Source organism: Halichoerus grypus, chromosome 7 (genome assembly GCF_964656455.1).
Source record: "Halichoerus grypus chromosome 7, mHalGry1.hap1.1, whole genome shotgun sequence".
Classification (NCBI taxonomy): domain Eukaryota; kingdom Metazoa; phylum Chordata; class Mammalia; order Carnivora; family Phocidae; genus Halichoerus; species Halichoerus grypus.
Genome location: NC_135718.1, coordinates 2,402,136 through 2,418,754, shown reverse-complemented (window position 1 = coordinate 2,418,754; position 16,619 = coordinate 2,402,136). Strand labels below are relative to the sequence as shown.

General features: G+C 49.3%; 1 long non-coding RNA gene across 3 annotated transcripts in view; it reads left to right on the top strand.

The window, feature by feature from the left end:
- LOC144382524 (uncharacterized) overlaps positions 1-16,619 on the top strand; it is a 143,241-nt gene that overhangs the window by 78,840 nt on the left and 47,782 nt on the right. Inside the window, exon 6 of one of the 3 annotated variants that reach the window (XR_013449546.1) lies at positions 4,476-4,589. The exons of the other annotated variants lie outside the window; for them this stretch is intronic. This is a non-coding gene — a long non-coding RNA (uncharacterized LOC144382524). The remainder of the gene's footprint in view (positions 1-4,475; positions 4,590-16,619) is intronic. 3 annotated transcript variants of the gene reach the window in all.

Below are 16,619 nucleotides of genomic sequence, written 5' to 3'. Positions count from 1 at the left end.
TGTAGGAGTGTGCGTGGGAGTGTGCTTGAGAGTGAGCGTGTGTTTGTGTGATACTGAGAGTGAGTGATTGTGTGACTGTGTAGGAGTGTGAGTGTGACTGACAGCAAGTGTGTGAGTGTGTGTGACTGAGAGTGAGTGCGTGACAGTGTGAGTGTGTAGGAGTGTGCGTGGGAGTGTGTTTGAGAGTGAGCGTGTGTTTGTGTGATACTGAGAGTGAGTGTGTGATTGTGTGACTGTGTAGGAATGTGAGTGTGACTGACAGCAAGTGTGTGAGTGTGTGTGACTGAGAGTGAGTGTGTTACAGTGTGTGTAGGAGTGTGTGTGCATGTGCTTGAGCAAGTGTGTGATGGTGAGTGTGACAGTGTGAGTTTGTAGGAGTGTGTGTGATATTAAGAGTGTGTGACAGTATGAGTGTGTAGGAGTGAGTTTGCTTGAGAGTGAGCGTGTGTGTGTGATACTGAGAGTGAGTGTGACAGTGTGTGTAGGAGTGTATGAGTGTGCTTGAGAGTGAGCATGTGTGTGTGATACTGTGAGGGTGTGACTGTGTGACTGTGAGTGTGTAAGAGTGTGTGAATGTGACTGATAGCAAGTGTGTGAGTATATAACTGAGAGTGAGTGTGTGAAAGTGTGTGTAGGAGTGTGTGCATGTGCTTGAACAAGTGTGTGATGGTGAGAGTGTGACAGTGTGTGTAGGAATGTGTGAGTGTGTGTAGGAGTGAGTGTGCTTGAGAGCAAGTGTGTGACAGTGTGAGTGTGTAGGAGTGTGTGTGACTATGAGTGTGTAGGAGTGTGTGAGTGTGACCGAGAGCAAGTGTGTGTGTATAACTGAGAGTGAGTGTGTGCCAGTGTGAGTGTGTAAGAGTATGTGTGACTATGAGTGTGTAGGATTGTGTGAGTGTGACCGAGAGCAAGTGTGTGAGTGTGTGTGGCTAAGAGTGAGTGTGTGGGGGGGTGTGAGTGTGTGGGAGTGTGATTGAGAGCGAGTGTGTCAGTGTGTGAGTGAGGGGGCAGCGGGGAGCAGAGAGACGTGTGTGTCTGAGGGAGTCGGGGGCACAGTGAGGGTGCTGAGTGTCGGGGGTCGGAGCATTGTGCGTCTGAGTTTCGGGGACAGTGGTGTGACAGGTGCTTCCATACTGCGGGCCGTTGAGGACGGACGTTGTTCACATTCACTGATGACGGATGAACTTGAGGCCTTAAGACTCTGGGTGAAGGTGTGGCTGAGGCTTGCAGGCTTCAGAATGGAGGTGGGAACGGTGAGGGGACTTGGGGACGTTAGCGGGGACCCTCCCCAGAGGGCAGCCCGGGTAAGAATATCATGAGAGCACTGAGGAGATTCGCACTCATCTTCTGGAATGAACAAAATGTGGCTTTGCAATGATGGGCTCAGGGACTCGACCCCGCCGAGCGGTATCAGCCCCCGTGGTAATTAATGGGTGTGCGTATCAGACAACGGTAGGTTTCATTGTATATATCGGTTCCAATACCATAAAAATACGGCTTTTGTTCAGAGTGTCATCATAAATTAACCAAAGAAGAGCAGGCGCGTAGAAACCACTGCTTCTATTTAGCTGCCCTCCCACGAATCTCGCATGGGTGTGCGGGACACTTTGCACTCGGTAGGAGCTGAGGTTTGTCGTCCGAGGGCCGGGTGACACTTCCCTGGAAGTCACAGGGGTTCCCGGCAGAGCCGGGCTGGCCCCTCTGGCCCCGGGGCCCTGTGAGCACGGCGGCCAGGGGGCAGAGGCCCCCGGCAGCGCGACGTGATCGAAGTCAGCAAGCAGGTGGTTGATGCCGGCACAGGCTGTGAGGGCTGGTTTCTCGGAGGAAGGGAAAGAGAAAATAAGGCGGGTATTAGAGCCACAATCAGTAACCCATCTGGCAGGTTGATTCAGTCTGAGACTCTCCAATCTTCTCTGTGAAAAGTGCTTTCTTCACCCACTGAGAACAGACCTGTCACTGTGCGGCGGGAGGCGGTGGGGCCTGGAAGCGCCGGCAGGGGGCGTGCAGCCTCTGTTCACCCCGGGGCACCTGGGCACCTGGGCCCCTGACTTCAGCTCTGGGCTCCTGCAGCCCCCCATTGCCGGGGACATGGGGGTTCCAGAGACTAATCCCCACATCCCTGGGCTGTCCTGGCAGATACACTGGGGACCATCGGGGATGATGTCTGATCGGATTAGAAGCAGACTCTCAGACCTCAAATAGACATGGCCCCAGGGCGGGGGCATGCATATGGGGCTTGGGGGCTCAGGGGTCAGGGCTTGGGAGCAGGGGGTTTACTGGGGATGATCCCGGGAAGCAGGTGGGAGGGAGAGAGAGAGCCAGGCCAGAGCAAGGAGCATCTCCAAGGCCCCTACCGTGGGTAGGGGGCCCCTGGTTCCTCCAGGACCCCCGGAGAAGCCCCCAGGACTGTCAGCCTGTAGGACAGGGGGCAGGGGCACCTCACAAGTGGCCGAGGGAAGCCTCAGGGCCAACGATGCACCCCCGCATCTCCGGGCTGTGCCCGTGGCCATAGCGTCCATCACCCAGTGAGAAGATGCTGAAGTGCAGGTGACCCTGGGGGACAGCCCCCCTGAGAAGGCAGGCACCCGTGGGGACCCGCTCACTCAGATGCCCACCAACCTTGGGTTCCATGTCTGAGAAGGAGCGTGGAACACGGCTCCTGTGATGTCTGCTCCCTGGAGCTCCTGGCTTCTCACTGTTGAGGAACAGTTCACCTCCAAAGCGGATCTGCGCTCAAAAGCTTAGAACTACCACAGGGTAGCTGCTGTGTTTTAACCCTTCAGGCTTAACTAGTTAGCTAACTAGCTAACTAATGTTAACTAGCTAACTAACTTAAGTTTCTGCCAGAGTTAAATCCTTTAAAGTCTGAGCAGATTCTTAGACACCCCGTGAAATGTCTGCATGGTCACTATTGGTTGACCCAGAACCCCTTCCCTAAGAGCCGCTTTGCTGATACATTTTCAATGGAGTTTAATTTCTAATTTTCTCCCGGACCTCACCACCATAAGTGCTTCCATAAATGAAAGTTCACCCACTCCATGGGGCAGTGCAGAGGATGGATCGTTTTACAAGATACGTGCCAGGCACAAAACAAGAGTGCAGAGCATTGTGGCTACAAGACAAGGGTTGTCTCCATGTTTAGTGGGAATTGCAAGTGGGATCCCAAGGAAGGAGCCCAGAAATGTCAAAGTCAGCACCTGTCATGGGGGCCCTGTGGGGGCACAGAGGCGATATGGGGGTCTCGGCCCTCCCAGGTCTCTTGGTGCACCTGGGGGAGCGGTGCAGGCGGGGACCGAGTGCTGGGCAGACCGAGTTCCTGTGCCCTGTGCCTGGGCCTCGGAGCCCATGAACCTGTAAGGGATTTGACAAAGAGCCCGCGTAAGAGTCCTGCACCTGGTGGACCAGGTGCGTTCTCATTCCCTTCAATGAGCTAACGTAGGTGAAGCGCTTCATAAACTAAATGTTCCACAACAGGAGCTGGTGTTATGGAGCCTGTTCCACTGGCCAATGTCCCCCAGTACCTTTGAGGGTTCTGGCACGGTGTGGGGTCTGGAGTCACAGATGTGGCTAAGTCAGGTTTCCACACCTTGGAAACACACAGCAGGGAGACCCTTGAGGAGACCAGGGGCTGGGGGTGACTTGGGGTGGGATCCCGGGGAGGACACACCTGTGCTGAGCAGTACCTCGCCCTGGCGTGAGGAGCTGGAGGGACACCCTTCAGAGGAAGCTGGGACTCATCCATGGGGCTGGACACTGTTTTTCACATTCCCATGACGTAGAGATGCTGTTGCAAGGTGGGACTGGACTAGGAGAGAATGACCATGTGTTGGTTGTGCAGATGTTTGCTAGAGAAATTGCTCATTTCTGAGGCCAGGCTGGGCACCAGGGCTCAGCCAGGAGGCTGAGGCTGTGCGGAGCTGGTGCGCCCAGGGCCCCTGCCCTCCTGGAAGCTGGGGGTCCTGGAGAAGCCCCGCCTTCTGTGGCACATGGTGCAGTGGATGAAGTCCTAGCACATGCCCACAAGACCTGCCCCAAGGGGCCCTATGGGGAGAAAGGGTTAAAGGTTGGGACACAACTGCATTTCCCTCCCTTCCTGTGTCTTGGGGCACAGCTTCAGCTACATACTGGGAATTCCGTCCTGGGGAGCACAGACTGGGAGATGCCGGGGCTTCCCAGACATTCCCAAACACCTGCCCTTCTTTGTTCTGTGCACAGAGCTGCTCCTCTCCCCAGATGTGTGCACTTCATTAGCGTGTCAGTCAGGGGTCTCCAGAGAAACAACCAATAGGATGTGAATATATACGTATATATATTTCTCTATATACATAATACATAATATATAAGAATAACAACATATTATACATATTATAATATATATAACATATAATATATTATATAAAATATATAATATATAATGTGTTAATGTATAATTAATATATAATACAAAATATATATTTTAAAATTTATTTATTTAGGAATTGGCTTACGTGAGTATAGGAGCTGATGAGTCCAACATCAGCAGGTTGGGGACCCAGCGAAGATCGAGTCCGAAGATGGTCTGCTGCAGAGTGCCCTCTTGCTCTGGAAAGGTCAGTCTTTTGTTCTATTCAGGCCTCCACATGACTGGATGAGGCCCACCTACCTGATGGAGGACATTCTGCTTGACTCAAAATCCATCAATTTAAATGTTAATCTCATTCAAAAACAGCCCCAAAGATAAACCCGAAGTAACGTTTGCCCAAGTATCTGGGCACCGCGGTGTAGGCGAGTTGACATGTAAGATTAACCATCCCATGAGGAAATTTAACAGGAAGCTTAGGGCACCAGCCTTGAGCATTAATGTCCCCTGGCACCCACATTCTCCTGCTCGCTGAGCTCCCAGCTGTGAGCACTGGGGGAGGGGCCGTTAGAAGGGGGCTGGGATGGTCTTTGCAGGTCCCCAATGCCAGAGGTACCCTCAGGGTTGTCGCAGGAGGTGAAGGGGGGAGATTGACTCCTTCACCTTGCAGGTCTGCTGAGTTCCAGAAAGAATTGAAGTCCCAACACAGGTGCCCACGGAAGGAAGTGATTCCAGTGACTCCCTGATGTGAAGGCACCGGGACGGGTGTCACGGGAACCAGGGTCCTCCTGTGACCTTGGCTGCCTGTTGGAGCCACTGACTTGGTACTGGAGACGCAGGTAGACTGTACCCAGGACATCTGTGCCTTGGAAGGTCTTGGCAGCATCCAGGTGGGGATGGCCCAGGTAAACCGGGGATGTGGACCCAAGGCCAATTCAGCAGGTGGCCTGATGCTGTTGAACACGCGTGGCGTGCCGATGTGCTGTGTCTCTCCCCATTGCCCCATCGGCTGCCTGGGGATTTTGGACTGGTCCTTCCACCTTGCCTTTACCTTCCACTGTAGGGGCTGAAACACACACAAGGTTCTTCGGCTGAGCTCAATTCTATTAAAAAAGTATTTATTGCGCTACTATGATGGGTAGGGCAGAGTCCTCAGTAGTTGAGTTATTTGCAGGTTCTTATATAATTCATCTAAATGCAGACTGATTGTCAAGGAGAAAGAGTGACTAACAATCCCTCCTTTGCATATACCTGCTCCAAGGTGGTAGTTGGTAGACACAGGGCATAGGACAGTTTGAAGTAAGGTGCCACCACCATGGGCTTCTTCCTTCAGGGGCTGGTAGTGTTTGCAGCAAACCCCATCTGAAGCTTCTTCACCACTTTCCTTGGAAATGCAATGCCTTTGTCCCATTAGGTCAGGGGCAGATGTTCTATGGCCCCACCCCTTACATCATTTTCAACGTCGCATGGCTTCTTGGGCATGCTACCAATGCTCTCATGTCAAGGATCCCCGGATGCACCAGGAATCACATGGGAACGCTTTAGAAAAGAATGATGTGATTTTCTGGCAGACGACATCCTTTGTGAGCCAAAAGCTTGTATTTTTCCATGAGGTAAGAGGTTTTAATTGTTCACAAATAACCATCTGTATCCATATCTTGGAAATGAAGAGGCAGGTTCTGTTAAGAGCAGGGTCTTTGGGGTCAGAGAGATCTGAAAGTGAGCACAGCTTCCACCCTTGCTTAGGTTTCTGACCTCGAGTAAGTTCTGTAAGACCTCCTCGTATGCGGAGGTCATACGGTGGACTCTCAGAGTGCCGTGAGGGTGCAACAAGTTCACGAACGCATGCACAGCCAGCTCTGCTCGAGCCCATGTGGTTAATGCTCTGGAAAGGCTGGGATGGAGTGCATCGTGTTATTCACTGCATCTGAAGTGAATATCTTCAGTGATATCTCCCGACCCTAGAATTCTGGGCCAGTTTAAGCATCTGTAGGTATTGATTTGCCTTTGCTTTTCCAGGGGCGAGGGTGGGTGGTCCCGAGCCAGCACTGAGGCTGTAGGTGGGCACAGACAGGTCTCACAGGGTCCTCTGGGCCAACAACACTACCCTTCAGTTCAGAGCCACAGGAACCTGGGCACATCCGGACGTTTGGCTAACAGGCATGAGCAGGACATTTATTTCTGTGAAACTCTTTGGGGTATGACCCAGCAGGGTCACTGTGGAGGTATGCAACTATAAACCTACACACAGACGAAACCAGCGAGAGTCCACCCAATGCAGCCATGTTTTCTCAGGGTGGGATTAACCATTTATAGAGTCTGCCACCATCTACTTTCCAGTGGGCTCTGTGAGCTGGACTGGCTGTGGCGACAGTTCCAGATCCTGCTTCTGCTTGGGTTGTCCTGTGGGTCAGACTAGGTCAAAGACAGGGCTTAGAACTTATGAAACAGATAAAATATTTAGCTGACTCTGGTGGTCTAACTTTTGCAATGATTTGGATGAAAATACAGTCAAGACTAAAACAAAGATGTCCTTCACCAGTGAGGTCTTCCTTCAAAGGGAAAGGCTACCATGTGGACCCTATGTGCAGGTGTCACAGGCTATGGATGCTACCAGTGAGAGCCAGATGCTTCTAGACTACGGGTGGGACTTCACTGATGATAGATCAGAAGCAAGCCTGTCCGCTGCCTCTCTTCCATCTCTGCCCAATGTTCTAGAGCAGAGAGACTTTGTCACCTTCCCAAGTGTGCTTGGTACAGCAGAGAACTGGGTCAGAAAAATGGTAGGGTCTACCACGAGGAAGAGTTAATTCACACCAGGACTTTTTCTGTTAAAATCGTTAAAATCGGTTTTATTAAAATAGAACTGTATTAATTACTTGTAGAACTTTAAAAAAGAAAGAAAGAAAGAAAGAAAGAAAGAAAGAAAGAAAGAAAGAAAGAAAGAAAGAAAACACAGAAACAACCCCAAACGACCTAAGCTGGATTGGTTTGCAGGGTATCTTTCCTTCTGAGTGATAGGAAGCAATCAGAATGACCTCCCAGGGCAATCATGGGGGAACCTTACAGTCCTAGGGTGGAAACCACAGTGCCTGTTCACTGTTTTGTCCCCGGGGGGCACAGAGCAGGCCCCCATCCTGTGAATGAATGAAAAAAACTTACAGGTCAAAAAGGAGAGCTCTTCCATCCCCTGTCTCCATCCCTGTCCCATTCCCCTGGGCCTGCATCCCTCCCACTTCCTAGTCACAGGTTTCCTTTGTTGCTTTGCCTGGAAACACGAGTTCAAGCAGATGGCGCCAATCGTGGTAATTAAATTATCTGTAGCCTCACAGTGATTGCACTTGGAGGCAACAAGCAAGATTCATTATGAGGAGCTAAAAGCCCTTTTCCACTTTGATGTGAACCACTTCGTTGACATGAAAAATTTGATTGGGATTCAGATGTAGTTATTCACTGAGAATCTCCAATTTAAGAAAATGTTAAGTTAATTTGCAACTCTAATGTCAAAGATCCACAAGGAAAAAGGATGTTTTAAAAAATTCTGAAATAGCATTATTATTGAAAATAAAACTGTCCCTTTTTGCTTAGTATTGAGAAAAATTCTCCCATTTTACAAAATTAGTGAAGGGAGTGTAGTGACTTCCCAGAATCCAAAGATCGTGGGTCTGTTATAATCATGCAATATTGATGAGACCATCTGGGATGAATGAAAACAGAGGAGGACAACGTCTGTGCATCGAGGGGGAAGTCTGGAAGGTTCCATCATCACTGAGAAAAAGAAGGAGAATTGGCAGGATGGGGTCAGAGCCTCAGTGAGTCTGTGGGCATGACTGGTTACCTCTGGTGCCTGGAGGGCTGTGACACAGGGCAGCCAGGACCGTCAAGGGACATTTCTTTGGAGAGTGGATGGTGCTTTGGACAATGAGACAGATGAACGCTTCCATTTGGGAAATGCCTTACTGAATACGTAATGAATGATGCCTGAGACAGGCAAAGCAAATGAGCTGGCTCTGCGGCTGCCAAGACCCCAGTCTTCATCATCCCACTCTCTGAGCCCAGACCTGGTCTCACTCCCCTCTGGTGGGTCTGGTAGCAGAGGGACTCACCTGGCATGAGGGGAGGATGGTCAGGGCAAAGAAGAGGCCCCCACAGGAAGCAAGAAGAGACAGTGGTGCTTCCTGCTGTCCTAGGAGGGGCTCAGGTGAGCAAAATCTGACCCATCAGGATGGGAGTCAGGGGGAGGCGGATAGGGATTTGGAGAGCTAGGAGGGCAGGACTGGTGTAGGGTTGCCAGATAGAATGCAGGGTGCCCAGTTCAATTTTTAGATGAACAATGTCAGCATTTTAGGATATATATCCCAAAGATTGCTTGGGATGTACTAAAAAAAAAATCCCCCTGCTTGTGCTCTCTCTCTCTGTCTCTCAAATAAAAAAAATAAAATCTTAAAAAAAAAAAGAAAGAAAGCTAAAGCACAGAGAAGCTAAGGAATTACTCAGAGCCACACAGCCAGGAAGTCGATGAGGCAGGATTCAAGTCCAGGGCAGCTCTCCCCTGAGTCTATCCCTGACCCCCATGTGTGTCACCCGACCACACTGTGTTCATGAAGACAAAAATTCCCTGGAAGCTCTTGGGAACTTACAGGTGAGCAGGATAGACAGAGCCTGGCCAGTGGCCACGAAGGTGAGGGTCACAGAGAAGGCTCTGGAAGCCTGCAGAATTGGGAGGGTTTCTTGGGGAAGAGGTATTTATTTTGAGACTTGAAGGCTGGTTGGGAGGGGAGACAGGCAAAGACACTATACACAGACTGACTTGGGCAGAGTCCTGAGGGGTAAGGAGACCTCTCTGGGAATAGGAGCAGCTACATAATTTGTGGGGTTCAGTGTAAAATACAAAGAGAGAGCCCCTGTTCAGAACTTGTTAGGAATTTAAAGATGGCGGCAGGAAAGCATGGAGCCGAGCACAGAGCTGTGTCCTGTCTGGGAAGTAAAGCTCGGGCTGGCGTACATGAGAGAAGGGGGTCGTGGGTAGGCAGGGTGGTGAGCCGAGCCAGGGAGCCATGTGGTGATGCCAGACTTTAGTCCAAGGGTCATTGGAAATCATGGGGTATCCAGATGGGTGGGGATATGATCAGATTGACATTTTAAGGGATTCTCTGACCTCTGTGTGCAGCATGGGTTGGGTTGGCTGCTGATGACTATGGGGGCAGCCGTCACCGCTGTTCGGGGGGGTGTGGTGGGTGGCCACGGAACACGGGGGAGTGGGCAGTGCAGGAGCTCCTTGGCAGAGGACGTGTTATAGGGGGAGTGAGGGGAGGAAAACTGTGCAGATTTCCAGGGCAGTGGATTGTGCAAGAGAAGCAATGGAGAGAGAGCTGGGGACCAGAGTCAGGGAGGATGCCTGAGCCCCGCAGCTCACCCACATCCTGCTCTAGAGGAAGTACTGTGGATGTGGGTCTGAGCTCAGACATGTGCTGGGGCTGCATGTGCATATGTGGAAATTGTGGGTGCAGAGTTGGGGACAGCACCTGGCGGAGAATTCAGGCAGGAAGGAGACCAGGACTGGACCCCCTCAACCTCTGGCCCATGGAGATGGGCTGGCAAAGGAGACTGGGAGCGGGCAGCCAGGGAGAGAGCAAACCAGGGACTCTTTATTTGTGAACGATTTGTGTTGCCAAGTGCCGGACGCAAGAAATGAGCAAAGAGCGGTGAAATCCCAGATGAACAAAGCTTTGCTCCTTGGACGTGTTCCAGATTCAGAATGAATGCGTTAGAACTCCGGGTTAACATGGCAGGGGACCAGCCACATCTGACTGTCTGTCTCCAGCTTACCTTTGAAATTTTGGAAGTCAGTTGTGCTGCTCTTGGCGATCTTTCCCCTCTTGCTCCTGCTGGTACGAGGTGGGGCTGCATGTCCAGACCAGGATCCTAAGCAGAGGTCTTGTGTGCTATTGCTGGGCTGGGATGTTTGATGGCCAGGGTGAGACCCTGCAGGGCCCTGTCCACTGTGAGATTGACTCTGCTCCACTGGGTCCATCCTGGATTGAGGACCAGGCCGAGGAAAACCCTCCTTACCACCCCCGCCCCCACCTGACCTTCAGTGAATGTGGGCCGGGAGGGAGAAACAGACCTTCATCGATTTAGGCCAATGAGACTGAGCTTGTTACAAAATGATCTAGACTATCCTGAGTTATTTATAAATACTCATGGCCTAGGAGAAAAGAGAAACGACGCTTGTGTTAGAAGATGTTGCACTCAGCAAGCGTACTCGATCCTCTAAGCAGTGCGAGATGGCGCTGTTACACAGAAGAAGGTCGCCCGCGCCCGAGGCATGAGTCTTGGGGCGAAGCTACCCCCAGCTCGCCGTCCCGGGCAGATGTCGAGTTTCCAGGGATGTGCGCGCCAGGAGGACCAACAGCCACAGTCACTCGGGGCCTCTAACAATGCTGAAATACCAGGGAAGGAGCGGTGCCGAAGACGTGGAGGAAAGCGTACCTCCGAGAATTCTCTTCTGGAAACTCTCAGGCTGGAGAGGTGGGAGGAGAGGGGTAGGCAGCAGGGGCGCGGGGTTCGTGGAGGTCAGGAAGGACTGCAGAAGAATCTGCCGCGCGGTTAGTGGAAATAAAAGCAGCGCTCGAAGCCGAGAGGGAGAGAAATTCCCGAGCCGAGCACTGAACTAGCAATACAGGAGAAAAGTTTCAAGGCTCTTTCAGAATCCAGAAGGAAAGGGGGATTATATAATTAAACAATAATCGACCACAACCAATGGTTTATTTTAAAAATAAAAGGTTGATTCAATAATAGAAAGCTGATAGACACAATTCGTTACATCAGGAGGATAAAATTCGTCATTTCAGAAGAAAAATCATGAAATTAGATTGTGAAAGCTAGAAGGGGCATTGGATAAAATTATTGTTCTGTTTATAAAAAAACAACAGTGTCACAAGAATGATGTGGGCTGTGATTCCAAGCATCCTTTCAGAAAATGAGGTAGAGCGGGTAACTCCGACAAGCAGTCCCCTGCGGCCAGTATTGGAGCATCAGCAGGACTGCAACCACCCGGCCGGCGTCCGCCCTGCTTTCCCAACAGGGGACTCCTGCTTAGGGAGCCCGGGATGGTGGGAGCCCTTCTGCTAACCAGCACTCGCTTTCCTTGCCCGGGGAAGAGGACGACCTGTCAGAATGGGGAAGGGAGCGAGCCCCCGGCCATGCTCTACCTGACGGTGGGGGAGCTCCAACACGGCTTCTCCCGTGCAGACCTTCCTCTGGGCTCCACTTCCTCCGCTCAGGGGTCTGCCTCCCTTGGTTCAGGGCAATTTCTGTGTCCTCTGCCTCTACCGTCAGGATGCCCTGCCCAGCACCCTGCCCCCTACCATTTTTCTTAGTTCTGCCTGTTTATGTTTTGTTGGTTGGAGCCTGTAGGTCATAAGGGAGGAGCGTGAGACTCGGGCACCAAATCCTCTGCCATCTGGGTGCTCAACATGGTGCCCTTGGGATACTTCTGCAAGTGTAGCTTTTGGGGGATCGATGACGCACACCCCTCCAGAGAGGGGCTGACGGTGTGGCTGTGATGTGTGATGTCCCTGTCTGGGCAGCTGGTCTTCCCAGGCAGCTGGTTGCTGGGATTTGTGCAGGGGCCGCGGTGGGAGAGGAATCAGGAATCAGACCTCAGCGACATTGAACGTAGTGAAGGTCAACCAAAGCCCTGGAGACCTGAACACTGAGAAAAGGCAATCTGGGGGGGAAGAAGCCCATGACAGAGGTCAGAAACCCCAGAAACATACGGCAGCTTCAAAAGGCCATGGGCTTCTAGGAAAGGAAAACACACGACAACTCACTTAAACTCTTGATGAATGATTTCTCCCGGCCGAGTTGAAGTTCACAGACAACAAGCGCAAACTGCCTGGCATTCAGACAAGTCAAAAGCCTTTCTTTTGTTTTCTTCCGTTTTTTTCTCACGTGTTCTCTGCCTTCTTTCCCCGAGCTAACACGGAGTGTCTTCAGCCAGCGACACTGCGCTCTGGACTTTAGTCACGTGTCAGGTTCTAGATTCGAACGGACTGCAGGCAGCTATCACGGACCTTGGGATTTGACCATCTTCTCTCCTAACTTGTGGGAAAGAAGAATTCAGCGGGGGAGGGAGCGAGGGGCCTTCCTGGGTCCCAGCAGAAGTCAGTGCCGCTGCGGCCGCCGGCGGGAAGGGGACTGGGCTCTGCACAAGGCAGGACATTCTGACCAGACCAAGGAGAAAAAGGGACAGCTTTCGAGTTAAATTTCCTCAGACTTTAATATACACAGGGAGAGAGATTTAATTTTCAGAATTTCATAATGAAAGAGAATGTACAAATTAAGAACATGCTAACACCATTTTTGTGTTATTAATATACGTTTTGGGGAATTTTATGTTGGCCCTGAGTCTCATTATCTAATCGTTGAAGAAGTCTGAGTCTAAGTGCTGGGTGTAATTTGAGGTGGGACATTAAATAGGACATTCATGCTTGTTTTGAGGGGTGAGGTGTGAACTTGAGCTTGGAGCTGTTTTATCTAGCACCTTGTCCCAGTATCTCAGAGGTTCCTGGAGGCAGGAAATACCACTCACCAGTCCCAGGTGGGTATGTGGGAGCCAGGTCGATGTTTATACCCTTCCCCTCCCGCAATCATACATGGAATTAGGAGGTGGGGCCTTTTGGGGCCAAAGGTTGTGAAGGTAGCGCCCACATGATAGGATGAGTGCCCTTGAAAGAAGAGAGATATCAGAGCTTGCTCTCTTTGCCGTGTGAGGACACAGGGAGCAGGTGCCACCTGTAAGTGAGGAAGACGGACCTCACCAAGAACAGAATCTTCTGGAACCTTGATCTTGAACTTCTCAGTCTCCAGAACTGTGATAAGTAAATGTCCATTGCTTAAGCCACCCAGTCAATGACATTTTGTTATGGCAGCCCAAGCTGACTAAAACACCTTCTCTGCAGAGACAGCTACTACCCAGAGGACCACAGAGTAGGGAGTGAAGCCAACAGATCAGGAGAAGGAAAGCCTAGGCTTCTGAGGTGGGCTCATTGGTGTTTCATGCTTGAAGAGCACATCTCTGACACGGTTTTTGATGGAGAGACTGGAGAGCTTACCTATGACCTCCGTCTCCCCTGATTATCTCACCCATTCCCTGTGTCTGGGGGATTATGCTGTGAGTGTGTTTGAAGGTCCTGACTTACAAACCTCCTCCATTCATTCCTGCCTTGCGTGCACCTTGCATTCCTTCCCTGCATCCCTGACTCTTGATAGAAACCCACGCGAGTGTCAACTGTTCTTCCTCACACAAAGGTAACAGATGCGCTGCTATCAAAGACAGATTTCATCCGGTCTGAACCTCCCTCTTCACTTCACAGTGTGCACCGTTCCCCTGAGCTGTCCACACACAGATGCTCTTGTCTCTGGGGCTCCGACTCAGTCCCGAGGACAGATGGAACCCCGGCCAGAGAGTGGTTTTGGGGAGAGGCTGCAGGAGCAGGGGTTGAGTGAAGCAATGCTCATCGAGCTGAACCTGGGGAATTACAAAAGAAGAGCAGACAATTCCTAACCTCTAGAAACAGATCCTCTAATGTGCAAATGGAGCCCGAGTTTGGAATCTCCAAAATATAACATGTCTGTATGCTTCACTGGTTTCTAGAATGCCGAGGGGTGCTCAGAGGTGCTTGAGGGAGAAAAAAATGTTATACAGTTTTGAATATGAATGCCTGGTATGCTTGTTCAAATTAAACATTATGTATTCAGGGTGGGAGACTGAAAAAAAGAAAAAAATCATAAGCACTAAAATGAGTAAATAAATAAAAAAACAGATGGCCTGTGGTGGTACTACCCAGGGGCATGTGCTATGAACACTTTGAGGTAAGACTTTTTAGCCTATTTTTGTGGCTATAATTTTATTATAATTTTTATATAAAGAAGGTGTGTGATGACATGTCTGCTTTTTAGATTGGGCAGAAGATACACCAGGAAGATACTAACAAAAAGAAAGCCACTGTGGCTATTTTATCAATATACTAAATTAAATTGCATTTTTTTACACCGGCATAAAACATTTGGAAAATATATCTAAATAAATATCAAGGAATAAATCTAAAGGAGATGTGTAAGAAAAAAAATCAAAATGTATTTAAAGAGTCATTGAAGAAGACCTAAGGAAAAGGAGCGATTATACCAAGTGCATGGAGGGAGACACAGTATCATAAAGAATTCCCCAGAAAACAAATTTATAGATTCAGTGAATTGTGATTTTTTTCTTGTGTCAAGTAGTATTCTCATATATTATGATTCTAATGAATTCTTTAAAGAATTCTATGGTATGGACATACCATAATTTACTTAATCTATCTCTAATTGCTTGACATTTGGATATTTTCTGTTTTTCATTAATATAAAATGCACTGTTTTGAAACCGTTGAATACAATTTATCAAATGTATTTCTTTTTTTTTTTTTATTATTATGTTCAATTAGCCAGCATTTCTAATTATTTACTTGGTATGCATTTTTGGAAGTGAGATTGCTAACCCAAAGGACATAGACAGTTTTAATGTTTTTTTTCCCCCGATTTGTCCACCAGAAATACTTTGCTCAATTTTCACTCTTCCTTTAAGCTTACCTATTGCGTCACAACCTCTCTAACTGTGGGGGCCATCACTGCATTAATCTTTGGTAACGGGACAGGCATGATGTACCCCTTCATTCATTGCTGGACCTCGTGCTCCCCGGAGCCGAGCAACACCCCAGCACAGTGTCTGGTGCGTATATGGTGCGTGGTCAGTGTTTCCGAGGAAAAGAATGAAAGGCTAGTTTAGACTAATACGCACTTTGCACTGTGTACCGATGAAGGGGTAGAAGGATCTGCAGGGACGGGCGTTCATCCCAGACTGTCCCCATGCTGGCCGTAGAGCATGAGGAGATACCAAAATGCGCGTGTTCTCTAATGGGAAGGAGCAGAGCACGGTGGAAGGATCGATGAGACAGGATCCCTGTGACCGCGGCATGTTGCTTCTGCGGGGCTCAGTGTGCTCGGTCTGTGGAGGAATTAAAATCAACGGCCTCCTCGGCCCACCGTGCCTGTACTGTTCTGTGTGTCATCCCCCTACTTATTCCGTCTCATACCACAACCCAAGGAAAACTGTGAAATCACAGAACAGTGATTAGTAAGACATTTAAAGACTCAGAACTCCTGTAAATATTGGGCAAGTGCAAATATGCAAAGCAAGCATTGGACCTGGCTTTTGGATATTGAAAAGAATGGCTAAGGGCCCCAGACAGTTACTGCTGCCTCTGACAGCCACTTGCCCTCTGTTAGGCCAGGATGATGAGTTTTGATAACTGATTCACCCTTTAGAACAAGCACATCTTCCCCCTACTCCCAAGGAATTTTTCTATTTTGTAAAGTAAGCCATTCGCATTAGGGTGACATCCAAGCTTTGCAAAGGACAATAAGTACTGGGTCTAATTTTATGATCGTATCTACTACTGTATGTCTTGTTTACAGAAGGGCAAACATTCCAGATTTATTGCTTACATTTTCTCTAGCTTCCTTGGCATAAGTTGCAGACACATTTATGCATGTATAGACCGCATGTATCTCAGTTTTAATACATTTTCAAAAATTTGGATCTTTTAAAAGATGAATACCTATTTCTCTCTCTTTTTTTTAAACAATTATGATAGTGGTTTATTATTTTATTTTTTTAGAGCTAATTTATTTTATTTTATTTTTATTATGCTCAGTTAGCCAACATATAGTACATCATTAGTTTTTGATGTAGTGTTCAATGATTCATTAGCTACGTATAACACCCAGTGCTCATCACAACACATGCCCTCCTCAATACCCATCACCTGGCTACCCCATCCTCCCACCCACCTCCCCTCTGAAACCCTCAGTTTGTTTCTCGGCGTCCATAGTCTCTCATGGTTCGTCTCCCTCTCTGATTTCTCCCCCTTCAGTTTTCCATCCCTTCCCCTATGGCCCTCCATCCTATTTCACTTGATAGCTCATCAATGTCTTGATTTTGGGGAAGTCTCCTGGAGACCCTGAGTGGGATGTATCAACAAATGCTGAAAACTGGGAGACCCTGCTGAGGGGTTAGACATGAGGCACTCTGCCTTCAAACCCCCAGGGTGGTTTGAATTGAGCAGACGTTCTTTCTCAAACATATTTCTAGTGACAGTGGAGGGTAATTCATAAAACTCAGGGCAGAGTTTTAATGACATTCTACAAATGTGAAAAAGTTTATTTTTAATTGTTG